The sequence below is a fragment of the Cebus imitator genome, unplaced genomic scaffold (genome assembly GCF_001604975.1).
Source record: "Cebus imitator isolate Cc_AM_T3 unplaced genomic scaffold, Cebus_imitator-1.0 Scaffold380, whole genome shotgun sequence".
Lineage (NCBI taxonomy): Eukaryota > Metazoa > Chordata > Mammalia > Primates > Cebidae > Cebus > Cebus imitator.
The window spans coordinates 1,554,620-1,564,664 of record NW_016107695.1 but is presented as its reverse complement, the minus strand read 5'-3'; the positions used below and the strand labels follow the sequence as shown (position 1 = coordinate 1,564,664).

The 10,045-nt window shown below is 48.6% G+C and overlaps 1 pseudogene; it reads right to left on the bottom strand.

Moving 5' to 3' along the window:
* Positions 1 to 3,505: 3,505 nt before the first annotated feature.
* On the bottom strand, positions 3,506 to 5,237 carry LOC108288623 (annotated as a pseudogene).
* Between the last annotated feature and the right edge of the window lie 4,808 nt (positions 5,238 to 10,045).

The window sequence follows — 10,045 nt, the reverse complement described above, 5'->3', positions numbered from 1 at the left end:
TAGAGTCAGCTTCTTGGTTTCTGGGAACAAAGGCAATTTGAATTGTGATAGAAATTGAATTGAATCTGTAGATCAACTTAAGGAATACTGCCATCTTGATTATATTAAGGTTTTCAATGAATTTTAAGTATTGCCATCTTGAAAATACTATGTTCTTCCAATATTAAAGAACATGTGGTGTACTTCTATTTGTTTAGATTCTCTTAAATTTCTTCCAATACTCTTATTGTTTTCAGAATATATCTTATGCTTCATTTCTTGGAGTTACTAGTATTATTTTGTTTTTTTGATGCTGTTATACATGAAATTGTCTTCCTAATCTCATTTCCAGAATGTTCATTTCTAGGGAATAAAACTACAATTGCTTTTTGTATATCTAGTTGTGCGTTGGTATCTATGGGGAATTGGTTCTCAGACTCCCACAGATATCAAAAGTTGCACAGACTCAAGTCCTGCAGTTGGCTCCTTGGAACCCATATATACAAAACAACAGCACTCTATCCACAAGTTTTGGATCCGTTGAGTTCTGCATTTTGATCTGCATTTGGTTTCAGAGGTAGAACCTTTGGATATCAAAGGCTGATTGTATTTGTATATTGAGAGATAATGGACATTCCATTAAGACTTAACATACTAATTCATTTCACAATGATACTGATGTGAAAATACAAGAGATACTCATTTTGATTGTTAATTGGTAGGCTATTTGGATAAAGCAGTAAATGTTGTAGGATGCCTTTGGGAGGGAATCAGCATTCGCTGCCTACTGCTACGGATCTGGGACTCCGCCAGATGCTCTGCATAAGTGGTCTTAGAATGTAATTAGCAACAGAGGCAGAACTCCTTTGTGGCTGCTTATGGTCTTGAGGGTGAAGATCTATCCTTAACATAACCCACAAGGTCCTGCAAGGTCTGGTCCCTCCCTGCTGCTTTTTCCTCATTTCCCATCAAGTTGTCCCTTGTCCTTTGGTTCCCACTTCCTCTCAGTTCCTTGGAACTGTCCTGCACCCTCCAGTCACAAGGAATTTGCCCCTACCTCTCTCTGCCTGGCATCCTCTCTGTGCTCCTCAGGTTTTTCCTCTAGCTCTGTGTCCTTGATCACAGAAGCCCTCCTGGACGCCCGGTCCATTCCCTGCTCACAGGCCAGGTCCACGTTGTGCCCTCTGTGGTGTGCACTCAGCACCCTGGCTCTTCTGTGCAGCACTTATTCCTGTGCTAATTCATCATTGACTGGTCTGATTATTACCGGTTCGTTCCATTGCACTGTAAACTCCATCAGTGCAAGATCACTGCTGGTTTTGCTCACTGTTTTATCCCCAGAATCTGCCACGCTAGTAGTTAGCACATGGTGAGCACTCAATACATTTTACTTAAGTACTTTGGTTTTCAAGCTTGTTCCCCTAAGTTCCCCCACAGTACCTGAATTGTCTAAGAAATCAAGTAAAATGAGAAGAGAGAGAATTAAATATGTTCATCACTTTCCAGTTTGGGATATTAGGAAAAATGTTTAAGTATGTTTACCTAGGAAGCAATTAGAATACAATGTGATGTGTAAATGGCAGTTTTAAAAAATGCAGTTTTATATCCCTGCATTTAGAGAGACTATATTTGTGTGTGCATTCTCACCACTGTGCCACGTTATTTCTCACTGTAAGCTCTAAGGCTTCTCATGTCTACCTGTGTGATCCTCCCTCTCAGAATTGTATTGCTGCATTAGTAACTACCCCATAAATGCTGGTGGAACTAATTTTACTGTTAAAAAAATACTGTTTTTTGAAGACTGGATGGTATAACAATTACAGATCGTATAATTTATACTTGAAGATTTCAGGAGGATACAAAAGCATCATATAACAGGGGACTTAAAACCTGATTAAGGGCTGGGTGTGGTGGCTCACGCCTGTAATCTCAGCACTTTAGGAGGCCAAGGTGGGTGGATCACGAGGTCAGGAGTTTGAGACCAGCTTGGCCAGCATGGTGAAACCCCATCTCTACTAAAAATATGCAAAATTAGCTAGGCATGGTGGCAGACGCCTATAGTCCCAGCTACTGAGGAGGCTGAGGCAGGAGAGTAGCTTGAACCTGGGAAGCAGAGGTTTCAATAAGCCGAGATCGTGTCACTGCACTCCAGCCTGGGCAACAGAGTGAGACTCCAGCACAAAAGAAGAAAAAGCTGATTAAGATACGAGGACCAACAAAAGAAATAGCTTAACAGAGTCAGAGTTGGGGATCAGAGTGGTGGTAGGCATTCTGAAGGGAGAAGCCTCTGGTCTCACTTGGGATCACTCTGTCATGACATGTTCTAGGAGGGGTTGGGAGTCTACATACCAGAATGGTCAGGTGATAGAATGCCAGTGGAATTCGCGCTGAGGTTAATCGAGCAAAACAGAGAGGGGCTAGAGAAGGGAGGTTGGGGGTGAGTTTCTCCCCACTGCCGACTAGCATGGAGAGATGGTGAGTACCATTGGCCTCTTCTACCTAGAATGAGAAGTTGCTGCTCTAAATCACGCTTTTTAGTGGCCCAGTAGCTGAACCTAGTAAACTGAGCACACTAATGAATCTTAGAGCAAAACTCAGAGTACTCTAAGTTCATGAACTCATGTCATTTCTCTGGTAGGCCTGACTTACTGTGTAAGTAAATGGAAGCGTAAAACATAATAGGGGATGACAACAGGCCAAAACAAGATAAGAACTTATAGAGTCATTGTAATGTTTCGTCTAATCAAAATGTCTCTATTTAGTTTGAAAGTATATTAAAAGTGCTATTTACTTAAAACTAGTGGATTCTAGATAAAGGAGTTTGATATTAGATGGATTTCAAACTTTAGTCTTTGAAGAATATTTGAGTTCTGTAAGCAAACTTTTTCATGTTAAAAACATTTGCATTTGTTAGAGGATTCTGGAGAAATCTGTATAATTTTGTGGGCAAAGATTTGGTAAATGGAGAGAGTGGGGTAAAGTCTTATTGTAGGTTGTACTGAAGAAACACAAAAATAGGATGCTCCTATTTTTTGTTTTTCCTTCCTTGTGATCCTTGCTTGCCTCATTAGTATTGTACAGAATATGGGAGAGGTTAATCAGGAGGCAAGCTGATTTTCTATGGGTACTTATTATTATGAATAACATAGCACAGAGGAAACAGGTGTGCTATTGCTGTAATAAGCCACAGAGTGGGATAAATGTTGTCTAATGGATGCAAGGATTCTTCCCTTTGTCACCTGGGCTCTTAAATTGGCCACTTCTCTCCTTTTTCTTCTGTTACAAATTTATATCTTGCAGATAATTCAAAACATTTTTCAAAGTAAATATTGATTTTATTCACATTATTAACGTGTAGCTATCAAACATGACAGAATATCTGATATCACAATTTTTAATGTATATATTAACATCATGGTTACTAACGAAAAGTAAGTTTCTTCGTACTGTTACTATTCTGTCATTGAAACCTTTTTGATTTTTTTTTTTTTTGAGAGTGGCAGCGGCTTGTCTTTGGGGCGTCCTGGAAAGCTGGGGTCCTGGGGGGCAGCGAGGAGGAAGGGCTGGGAAGCTGTGTGACAGGGGCCTCAGGTGGTGGGCATGTGGGGTTCCTCCACTTGTGGGTGCCCATTGGCATCAACGGTGCAGCCGTTGGTGGAAGCGGGTACCAGTCCTTTCTTGGTCCACACAGGGCAGGCGGCAGCCACCGGTCCGACTTGCTTGAGGCCGGGCCCTAGGTGCTCCATCTTATGCTCCAGGAGCATGTGGTTCTGCGGCGGGAGCCCCACGCAGGCCGTGAGGATGTTGTCGATGCAGCTGCGCTGGCGGACAAGCGCATCCATCACCGGGCTGCCAGGCGGCACCAGCAGCGCCTTGAATAGGAAGCTGGGCAGGGACAGCACGGGGCGGAAGGTCTGCGGCTGGGGCTCAGCTCGGTCGGCAGCCCAGGTCCAGCGTGACGGGTGCGGCCCGGCGAGTCCTCGCGCGTGTGGAGCAGCGCCGGTGTGCGGGTCCCGCCCAGTGTCAGCCCCAGGTACGCTCACCGGCGCCGCCCACCTGCGGCACGAACTTGATGACCACGTGGCGGTCGGGCTCCCGGGCCACAGAGCGCCGGGCTGCTCCACACCGTGTCCCCCGTGGGCTCGGGCACCTCCTCAGAGCCGAACTGCAGCGGCGCCCACAGGTTCTGCCCGCCTTGTGGCCCGGGGGTGGTAACTCACTGTGGACGTGGTCTCCAGGCCACGGCTGACGAGGAAGTCCACGAGCACGGATTGACTTTGGTCTGGCCAGACGTGAAGTCACCTCCGCCCACCAAAACCCGGCGCCGACAGCGAGCTCACGAGCCCCGGGCACCAGGGCGTTCTGCCCGATGCGCTGAGGAAGGCGCAGCCTCCCGGATGCCGGCGACGGCGAAGGGCGTGGGGGAGACACCTGCAGGCCGAGCTCCGTGGTGCGCAGCGGGTCCTCGGCCGGTTCGCTGAGGCCCGGAACCACCTCACAGAGGCGCTCTGTAACTTTGTCCGGCCCGCTACACCGGAAGTCTGGGACGTCCTTGCGGACGTGCTCCCGTGCTAGGCCGGAAGTCTGGGACGTCCTTGCGGACGTGCTCCCGTGCTAGGCCGGAAGTCTGGGACGTCCTTGCGGACGTGCTCCCGTGCTAGGCCGGAAGTCTGGGATGTCCTTGCGGATGAGCTCCCGCTGCTGCTGCGTGCGACAGCCGGGTGAGGTTGTCCGGGATGAGGTTGTCCGCGGTGAGCTCGGGGATGTAGACGGAAGGCCGAGGCCGCAGGGCTTCCTTGTGGGGCCACAGTTGCTCCTGCAGCTCCCAGTCCAGCACCTTCGCGTGCCGCATCACCTTGGCGAGGCGCAGCAGCAAGATGTCCCAGCCATGAAACACGAGGTCGTTGGGCGCCACCATGGGCAGCAGCGCACTGAAGGGCACGAAGCCCTCCTCGCCCTCGGCGTCCGAGCCCAGGCTCACGGTGCCCGCCTGAGTCAGCCAGCCTAGTAGCTGGCCTCCTTGCGGCCGCTGCGCGCGGGCCAGGACAGACGCGGTGGGTTGGCCAGCCCCGCGGCGGTGAGCGTGGAGCCGTTGTTCCCACCGCAGCCGACAAGCCTGACCCTGAGCGGGGGCACCTGCCGGGGGTCCCGAAGGTGAAGCGAGTGGTCGTGGGTGCACCTTGAGGACGCCGCCCCCGAGGCTGACGCGCATCTTCGGTACTCCTATTGCGCCTCGATAGTCTCGGGCCGTAGACCATGTCCGGGCTCTCCACGAAGACCTGCGCGGCCTCCACCGCAGCGGTCGGCGCGGAGTCGGCTCAGGCAGCGGCAGCGGACAGGTGGGTGCAATATTTTTATACTTAAGCCAGACGTTTGACATCTAAACCTTAAAGACAAAGGGGAAAAAAACCCACACGGATTTGTTGCACTAGAGGCCGCTGTATTCCAGTTCTTCATGAGAAAGAAGTCCTCTGGCCCCAGGTTTGCATTGCCGTTGAGCAGATGTGAGAACGCTGAGGGGAAGGCAGCGTTCCTGCTCTACCTTGAGAATTTCTCCATTCCAGATCATGAGTCCAGTTTTTAAAGCAATATCCATAGCCACCTGTGTTTTCCCTCCTAATAATTAGAAGGATGATTATCTGGAAAACTAAGCATAGATTTTATTGTGCAAATATTTTAGAGCTTCTTTTAAAATTGCCTTGAAGAGCTGATGTGGTATTTCCTTTTTGGGTGTCCTCAATGGAGTACAGCATTTATTTTTTGCAAGTAAATTTCTGGAAACAACCTAAAGTTACTTGGTACCAAGGAGATGCCTATTCAAATCAGACAGTGCTAGATATACTTTGCCACTTATGCACCAAGCTAATAGATATACGAAGGTGCGGATTGTTTGACATAGATTCTCAACTATCTGAGAGTCATCATTAACTCCCTTCCTGGCCACGCACATGCAAGTCCTGTTGCTTCTGTGATATGTTATTCATAATAATAAATACCCGTGCAATTACTTCCCAACTGCAAAACTACAGCATTGATAGTAACTTAAATCTTTCTGTGTGGCCCTCCCTAGCTAGTCATGCATTAACTAGGGTTCATTATTTTCTTGCTTCCCTTTTATATAATTTTATTGTATAAAATTTATATATTACATAAAATTTTTATATTTTTTATGATAATACAATTGTATTATGTAAAAAAGGGAAGGGTATTGGGTACAAATATATAAGTCATATCTATTAATGTGAATGGGCTGGTCTACTAAAAATGTCTTATTGGGTTGAAATGCAAACCCCAGTTTTATGCTGTATGATAAAACACAGAGATTGAAAAGGCTGAAAGTATTGTGCAATATTTTAATTTTAACTGTTTTAACATTATAAAAAGAATATCGTGTTATGTGATCTTTTGGACTTTTTAAACTTAAAATTATATTGCTATGATTCACTCAGGTTGTTATGTTTACGTGGACTGTAGCTCATTTATCATGACTGCTGTCGACTATTACATTCTATAACTTTGACAGTATTTATGGATTTCACTGTTGGTGGGCTTTTAGATCATTGAAGGCTTTGCTCTGAAAAATAGTGATATCATGAACATTCTTACACATATGTCCTGATGCACAAAGGCAACCATTTCTCTGATAATACATGCAGTGCTCTGTGATGGGAGAGCTGTGCCCGGACACTGGCATCCACTTGTCCTGGCTGCAGGCAAGACTCTTACTTCAAGTGGAGGCTGCGTGGCTGTGTGTCTTTCGTAGTCCAAACCCAGGACAGGCCCAGGACTGCCAGCGGGACCCACAAGGCAGCCAGGTATGCTGTGAATCGTACAGCTGCACAGGGCTTCAAACAGCTCAGGGCATTTTTGCAACATTTATGACTCTGTCTTTGCAGTCCAGTGCAATAGATCTATTCAGGCCTATTTTATATAGGAGGCACTGAGATGAAGGTACTGCGCTCACAGCTGCAATCCAGGAATCCTGCAGTGAGGAATTATTACCATTATTATGCCAGCCTTGTGATGGGTTGAACTGTGTCCCCAAAATTCATATGTTGCAGTCCTATTCCCAAGTATCTCCAAACGTGACCTTATTTGAAACAGGGTCTTTACAGAAGTGATCAAACTAAAGTGAGGTCATTAGAGTAAACCCTAACCCAGTACCACTGGTGCCCTGATAAAAAGGGAATATTTGGATGCAGAGACAGACACACCCACAGGGAAGAGACACGGGAGAAGATGCCATCTACACACCAAGGAGAGAGGCCTGGAACAGCTTCCCCATTGAGGCTCAGAAGGGGCCAACCCTGCCGACACCCTGATCTCCCAGTGGCCAGGACTGCGAGGCGATGACTCTCTACGGCTTAAGTCACCCAGTGTGTGTTCTCTGTGGACAGCCCCGGCAAAGTCATGGAGGCAGGTTCCCGTGCACCCATGGTGTCTGTCGTAGCTGGGTGGCCTCACGACTGTGTCTTTGCAATCCCAATGTGAGGCACATGGCCCTGTCTCCCATGCTGCACAGGTGAAGTGACAGGCCCGGAGCACCACAGCCTGTGACCTCAACCTGTGGGTGAGTCTGCACATGAGGACATAAAGTCGCTTTTTACTCAACAAAGCCTTTTCCTCGACTCATCCCGAGATCATGTCTCCTTAATGTGAAAACAACTGATAAAACCATTTGTGTTAGTCCCTTCTGGCACTGCTATAGAGTTATTACCTGAAACTGCATAATCTCTAAACACAAGACACACGGTTCTGAATGGCTGGGGAGGCCTCAGGAAACTTACAATCATGGCAGAAGGTTGCCTCTTCACAAGGTGGCAGGAGAGAAAGGGTGTGCAGGGGAAATGCCAGACACTTGTCAAACCGCCGGATCTCATGGGAACTCAGTATCATGAGAGAAGCAAGGGCGAAACCCCCAGGCCCCGCTCTGGACACACAGTGATTACAATTCAAGATGAAATTTGGGTGGGGACACAGAGCCAAACTGTATCACCATTTTAATAAACAACCAGATGAATTGTCCAGTCTTGTAGAGAGGAAGAGAGAAGCCACCTCACAGAGATCTTTCTCCTTAAACTCAGCTAGGATGTCCCATGATGGAGGAGTCGTCGAGTCCCTGAGCCAGAAGGAGTCAGAGTCAGGATGAGATACACGAGGTGTGCTGGGGGCAGAGTCAGGAGAGGTGAGTGTGCCGGGGGTGAGTGCTCTGGAAGTCAGTTGGAAGCATTTCTAGGGATGTTCCACCTAGCCTCCACCTGCCATTCAGGGTCCCAGGTGGAGTTGTGTTAGCATATCCATTCTCCATTGCACAGCATCTAAAGGCAGTGGCGAGGGGAGTGATGCCCACACCAATGATTGTAGGGACAGAACGATAACCCACATATTGATGGAGCCCTTCTGGGGGACCAAGGCTGAACCCCAGGAAGGCAATGGTGACATTCTGGCTGCTGTGGGCGTATGGTCTAATGGGAGGTGATGTTCTAGACAAATTGTCAAAGCTCAGTGCATAGAGGGTAAGTAACAGGGGCAGCCAGTCTCACCTGGGGGCACTGGGAAGCCTCCCTCCAGGGGTGACGAGGGCTCTGTGCGAGGGACAGGAGGTTGCTATACGAAGGCGTAGGAAGATGGGCTGGGCTGGGCCATCCTTGGATGGGAGGGGACAGCGTCTGAGGAACAGAGAGGGGGCCAGTGAGGTGGCCAGCAGACAGGGGCAGAACAGCCAGGGGTGGGACATGCTGCCAGAGCTGTGGGCAGGACACCAGCCTCACGGGACCCAGAGGGCTTCACTGAAGGGCTGACTTTCATTCAGAAGGCATTGCAGGGACATGAACAAGCCTCTCTAAAGAAAGTTTGCTCTTCATAGAACATGGGAAATGGATTCAAGGGGGTGCAGCTGGGACCCTGGGGGCCGGGAGAGCTGCTGCAGAGGCTGCAGGGTGGCGCTGGCTCTGGAGCGGGGGTGCAGATTTGAAGGAGGCCCAGGAAAGTAGGTCTGGAGGACCTGGGGACCGGTGAGTCATGGGGGTGAGAAAACATACATTCCGCAAAGACAATGGTTTTGTCTAGGTTCTTAGCTGTTGTGTGAGCAAAGCTTGTATAACGGTTGTTCACAGGAAGTGCTGATACAGTCATTCAGTGAGGGACTTCCTGAATCATCGTCAAGGGTAGTGCTCAGCTTCAGCCTGCACTGTTAGCACGTGGCTGTGTCACCCACTGAGGCAGGCAGATGGCACAGGGCGAGCTTGGAAATGGGAGATCTGTGTGGGTCTGTTACATTATGGAGCAAGAGTTCCACCAGAGACTCCGGAGCCAACTCTGGCTCAGACACCGCTTCTCCATGCAGAGTTCCTGACACCCCAGCAGGGTGCAGCCTTCTGTAGCTTGGATCTCAGGACAGTGCTCCATGTTACCTCTGTGGTGGCATTCACACTCTGCTTTATCTGGTCCACTGATATATATATATATATATATATATATATATGTATATATTTTTTAGACAGAGTATTGCTTTGTCACTCAGGCTGGAGTGCACTGCTGCAATCTCGGCTCACTGCAATCTCCACATCCTGGGTTCAAGCAATTCTCCTGCCTCAGCCTCCCAAGTAGCTGGGATTATATGTACCCACTACCAGGACCGGCTAATTTTTTGTATTTAGTAGAGACAGGGTTTCGCCATGTTGTCAGGCTGGTCTTAAACTCCTGACCTTAGGTGACCCACCTGCCTCGGCCTCCTAAAGTGCTGGGATCACAGGTGTGAGCCACCTTGCCCAGCCTCTGGGCAACATTTGAGGGTGCATCTGATCTCATTGGCAGAAGTCTAAGTTCCTGAGGGAAGCTGGCCTGTGGCATCTCTCATCCTCCTCAGCACATAGCTCAGGGCCTGGTGCAGGGCGAGTGTTCAGGGCACACTTGTCTGGTACAGAAATGAAAAAAAACAAACAGTGTATTCCATGTTGAGAAATAAACAGAAAAACTTGGCCTTGAAGAGAGCTGGTCAGATGCCTTTAACTGTAGAAGGCCTAGGCAGACCTTTGAATGCTGAGCAATGAATGTGAGCAGGCGG